Source organism: Vollenhovia emeryi, unplaced genomic scaffold, assembly GCF_000949405.1.
Source record: "Vollenhovia emeryi isolate VEMERY1.0 unplaced genomic scaffold, V.emery_V1.0 DF939213.1, whole genome shotgun sequence".
NCBI lineage: Eukaryota > Metazoa > Arthropoda > Insecta > Hymenoptera > Formicidae > Vollenhovia > Vollenhovia emeryi.
The window spans coordinates 372,413-378,412 of NW_011967153.1; the positions used below are offsets into that span (position 1 = coordinate 372,413).

General features: G+C 51.1%; 1 protein-coding gene across 2 annotated transcripts in view; it reads left to right on the forward strand.

Annotated features, from left to right (window-relative positions):
• Positions 1–6,000, forward strand: part of LOC105561049 (protein tiptop) — a 96,488-nt gene that overhangs the window by 65,888 nt on the left and 24,600 nt on the right. The window lies entirely within an intron of this gene.

Consider the following 6,000-nt stretch of genomic DNA (forward strand, 5'->3'; position numbering starts at 1 on the left):
AGCGACCGAGTGCGCACAATGGTTCTTTGGAAGCAATCTAGGTTGGGTCTTGCAAAGCCATCAGCCGATTTTCGAGGGTCCGTCCATGTCCACCCGTCCGTCCGAGGAGACGTCGGTGGACGCCCAGGCGTCGTCGCCGCTCACGGCATTGATCTGTCGGACGGCAGTCTTGATATCGACGGTGGGGAGGGTCCGGAAAGGCGGCTAGGAGGGTGCCTACTCCTACAGACCTCGCCTTCCCCGCGCCCCTTCGGACGACGCAAGTGTAGGTGTATTGTGTGTACGTACTGTGGCTCGCACCATTCCATACCTATCAGGCTCGATCGGCAGGAGAGGGGGCAGGATGTCTGGAGTTGTTGAAGTGGGGGTGGGTGGCGAAGGTGAGCATTGAAAAGGACGGGTCGGGAGGAGAGGGTGGAGGACGTTCGTGTCCAGTCGTCATGCCGAGAGACAGCTCGTCACCCCGCCGTCCGAGAGACTGATTACATCTCCTCCCGCTTTCGTCCCTCTCTTCTTCTTCTTCTTCTCCTCCTCCTCCTCTTCCTCCTCCACCCGTCCCTCCTCCGTCGGGAGGACTCGTCTTTCCCCTTCGCCGTCTCCGTTCTGTGCCGATGCTCCCACAGCGCGAGAGAAGAGACGTTAATCGAAGCAAATTGAACACACCGCGGTTTTGAACGCTCAATTAAGTTCCCCCTTGACGTTTCCACCCTTTTGCGAGGTGAACTACATGCGCACCCTGCATTTCAATGTAGTTCGCTGTGGTGTGTGCATCGGCACGTAAACGTTCCGCGTGAAATTTTGAAATTTTGCGAGCGTCCGGAATAAGCGAATTTATGTGATACGCCGTTCTAATTTTTCTCGATGGATAATTTTTTCCAAGGCCCGTGAAATCAAAGTACGTCCTTCCCGGAAGAAAAAGCAACCAGCCGATAAACCGGCTGTTAATGACAGCCTTGGTTTTATGGTTTCGGACGAAATTCTACGAACCCGTCGAGGGAGATCGTTATTATCCAACAAATTGTAAATGAGACCACTTGTTTTTGCAAAACCTGTCTACGCAAGCACCGGGGGTCGAATTAAGCTCCGAATATTGCTTCATTATCCACAATTATGAATATCTGCAATTTAGAGCGTCGCCAGAACGAGCGAAGGAGTTTATTTCGAGTCCCGTGAAGGCCAACAAACGAAATCTTGGAGCGCATCGATTACCCACTAGGAGAAAAGTACCGACGTTGTATCAATTATCTCCGCGCTTCCTCGTCATTATTCGCCATTCTTCAAAGTAGCTATCTATGTCAAAGAGGTCTCCGGTAATAAAAACAAATGGAATAAGGGGGAGGGAACGGGCAGTAAGCAACTCGTTGCGTACACGAACGAAGGGGCCGCTTCGAAGAAGAGGGGTTCTGAAGTTCGGGTTAGGTTGGTCGGCTGACCCGGTTGACAATCGATTGACGGCTGTCGCCAAGACAGCCCTTGCCTCTTTCTGTTTCGACGACCCCTTCCGACCATGTTGAACCCATCACCCTCCTTCGCGCAGAACCTGTCTGCTGCGACAGGTCGAATAAGTTCCACTAATTATCCGCCTCCATGGGAACAGGAAATCGAGTCATCCGACAATTAGCCACGTTCTATATTTCATCCCGCTAATTTCTAATTCATTATCATTTTTACGCGTTCCACCCTATTGACTCGGTGCTACGTGGGCTGGTGAGCGCGTACTGACGTGACATATGGTAAGCAGATGATGTCCAACTGATGTTGACGATTATTAGTATGTCCATCAGTTAAACGTTAGGACAGTAACGGCGCCACGAGAGAACGCGTCTCTCTCTCCCGTGAAATAACATGCATCCGGTTGTCACAACGGACGGAGCCTTCGCATCGCGGTATAAGATAAAATCGCGGAGATCCTAGATCGTGAATCGTAGTCCGGTTAATATTAAGGGGAAGGATTCTTTTCTCCCCGTGCGTCGCGGCGAATACCAGTACAATCCATTTCCCTCGTTCTATCGGCGATCCTGAATTTAATTAAGGAGTTGCCAATGGCCGCCGATAAATTGTAGCTCCACCCACACCCCTGACGCAGCCGTCGAAGTGCGAGAGGCTCGATGACGAGGGTGGCGAAGATGGGAAGGCAGTCGCGAAGTAGCGCCGCGAGGTGTAAAGCAAGACCGCGGCGCGGGGTTGAGTGCGTTGAACGAGAAAATGTACAACGAACGACCGTGCCTTCGTAGTGGTGCTGCAGGGTGGGTATGTGGGTATCTACACGAAGGCATAATACGAAAAGCCGGCACGAACACCGGTTCGCCGGGGCGCATGCACTCGCGGATACATACCTACACGCGACTTCTATTGCGGGCCTCTCGTCCTGAGGAAGGTTTGCGGAGGCGGTGGGGTGAGTGTGTAGCGGGCTGCGCTGGATATTATTTGCCGAGGACAGTGACAAACGCCCGTCAACGTCACTTCCACTCGCACCCTCAGCTTCCCACCACTACACCACCGCCCACCGCCGCTGACGCTCCGTCGCCCGCGTGTCTTCCTCTGCTGCCTACCTCCTCCCCCCCTTCCCCTCCTCCTCCTTCGCTCCCACCTCCGTCGTTCCTCTCAGGAGCCAGAAACGTGACGAGCATATCTAGCTCTGGACCAACTCGTCATCTCTGCCAGCCATCAGAAGGCGCCTCTGGTGACTGCGATGGCACCACTACTACGGCAGCAACGACACTACCCACACATTTCCACCGACGCTGACTCTCGCGCTCTCGCGCTACATGTATGTGAAATCGAAGAAGGTGAGAGGCGATGTGCTGAGGCACGGGTGGAAGGTCGGTGTGGGAGGAGGAGGAGGCTTGACGTATCGCGGCCTCACGTCATCCCGTCTTACTCGACGCTGTCCGTCAGAACTTCTGCTGCACGGAGAATATACGAGCGCTCCTCCGCGATTTTGCCCCCGTGAAAAATCGTTATTGCCCGAGTCCTCCGAGATGACGACCCTCCCGGAGCGGTTCCTCCGCTCGAATTTTCGGACAATCTTTTTCCACTTATCGCTTTATCAAACGATCTGCGTCGACCTGTTCCGCTCCGACCGTTTGATTGTTCACTCCTTCTTTCTCGCTGCGGCCACGTACGAAGTTTTGAATATAAACTTTATCCTACAAAAGCTAATGTCGTATACATTTATGATTAATTATAAACGTATTTTAATTACGTTACCGTTAATTATCTTCTTACAATATATTTTTCCGTATTGCACTCCTCAGATATAAATACAAATCCATCTCCGTGAAAGTAGTACTTCGCTTTTCGATACAGGTGATAGTAATTTGGCATTTTCCTAAATAAGTTCTAAACTTTGATACTCTTTAAGAGTCTCGGCAATTGGACGGCTGGCATGGATAAAGATAAAAGTACTTATCACATCTCTTACATATTTTCTCGTACGAGTTCCTCCCACGGGTGGGAAATACACGAGCAAACATTATAATCGCGTAGAAGTCGCAGGTGTTCGTGTACGCCTTTAACCACACTAGCCCGCATCGCATTATCTTACCTTCGACATAGGCAAGTAATATTGTGTTCCAACGAACTGGAAGTACAACTAGACGAACGCTCTAGTTGGCCCCCGCGCGGGGAGAGTGGGGTTACTTACGCAGAAGGGTGCACGCTTCAACGCCGAGACGTGCAGGCCACAGGCGAGGGGGGGGGGGGGCAGGGGGTGGACGGGGGTCGAGGGGGGAGGAGGACGAGGAGGAGGCAGGATCGTACGGAGGGGGAAGGAGTCAGGGGCGTAGGTAGTCATTATGTGGAGGGAGGTGACGTCACTGACGGTGACGGATGGCTACACGTCAGGCAAGTATAAACCCCATGGTACCCAATAAATTATTGCAACTATAAATTACTTCTGTGCTCACGATATAATGCTACGGCTACTGCGGCGGACGTTGTGTGCGTAGGACGTCGTACGGTGCGGCCACGTGTGCGTGCGCGCGCGTGTGCGTGGCGTGCGTTACGTGGATTTGCGTGCCCGGTCCTCTGTGTACGTACGGTCGTGACGATACCCGCCGGTGGGGCGAGCAAACAAAGGTGGTACGATGCCAGACTAACTAGGCTCGGTATGGGCATAGGTAACCCCCATATACAGGACTTTCTTTCTTTCCCCCCTTGGTACTCTTTCGCCGTCTCTCTTTCTCTCTCTCTTTCTCTCCATCCTTCCCTCCCTCCCTCCGCTTCCCCGGGTCCCTTTCGTGCGGTACGCGCGCAAACGGGCTCCTCGATTTACGAACGTTTCTGACCACCATTCCTGCTGCACCGACGTTTTTATTCGCGTTATGGGAATATACGCTAAGCCGACGAAAGCGAGAAGTCCGCGGGATTTACGGGAGCGTTCGCGCGCAAAAAGCTTTTTCCGCGATATCGATGATTCTGGACGGAACGTTTCGTTGCCAAGGAAACGGGCGAAAATAGCAGCGTGATTATTTAAAGATACAACGACACAACAAATCTCGATGCGAAATGTGGTCCAAAAAGTGGTTGTTCAGTAATAGCTCTTTGATTAAACCGATTGACCTGTTTGCCACCCGATTAACATTTCCAGCGAAGCAATCGATTTCTTTGCTCGGGATTAAGTCGTCGTATTCATTTTTCAGTATCAGTTGCTTACCATTATATTTAGGTGACCGAATTAAGGCTTTCAGTGGTTCATTTGAAAAGTTTTCAGAATGAATTATAGTATGACCGTCGCACACAAAGTTTCAATTCTTCTATGAACATATACACAGTTTCACTTTGTTCCATCAACTTGATTCATTCTTTTATGAATATTTGAATGCGTGTGTACGTGTGTGAACATACCTGCGTGATTTTTGGAAACTTAGGAAACTCCAAGTGCCGCTGTGATTAAATGTCCACGAATTAACATACGAGTGGTTGTCGCGTACTGCTCATTCGCCCTGATCTGGCTCCGTTGAACTTGCTATTCCCACGATTGAAGAAATTCCTTGCTGGGAAGAGATTCTCGCCGGGTGGAGAAGTGAAAGACAATCACTTGACAAACGAAAGTTTCATAATGGGATAATGACTATGCAGCTCAAGTGCATCGATGTGAAGGGAAATTACGTTGAAAGCAAAAATCCAAAAGATATAAACTGTTTTCCCGTGTAATTCCGAGAACCCTCGAAATTGCTCTCTACAATTGAAAAAATGATGCATTTAAGGAGACGATAAACCCGGATTTGGCGGTTTATAGAGTGAAACACTTTTGCAGTTTTAGAGTGCATTCCTAGATCCTCCTAGGACGGAAACGTTTTTCGCGCGTTTCCAGAACGCTCGGTGCCCCGGTCGCGATGGAAACCACCGGGGTAACATAATCCCGATACGTAATAAATATCGCCACGTCGGTCTCGTTCGACAGTATTGGTGCGTCTGTCTCTCATCTGGATGCCTTTGGGGGCCAGGAAAAGGGGCAGAGCGGGATTCGGCGGGGCCCGGGGGGTGGATATTATGGGCGAGCGAGTGAGTTATACGCCTTGCCGCATGTGTGTCGCATAAATCTGTTCCAACCTCGGTCCCGGCCCCCTTACGACTACGCTGGAACTGCTCCGGCTTCGAGCGACGGAGAACTGAGTGACTGACTGACTGCCACCTCCTCTCCACCTCCTGGCCATCGCCTCCTTTCGCCCTGCCGTGTATTTCCCTCAACGAACTCTACTCCGCTAACTTTCCCCGACATTTCCAACTGCGCGCACTGCTGCCGAATGCCTGGCGCACCGAGGCCAGGGGATGCACGCAGTTTGGTTTGAAATACGTGGTTACACGCCGCGCCGGCAGTATTTGGCTAACAGGAAAAACGTCGTGATGTATATTCTCCGTATTTTTCACACTTAGCTACAGTATACCCCGGGCAGGCGAATTTTTAAGCTAATTATCGCGCAAACGTATTAGTGACGAGCGCTCAAAATTTGGAACCGCGCGAGTGTTACTATACGTGTCATCCTGCTCTCTATT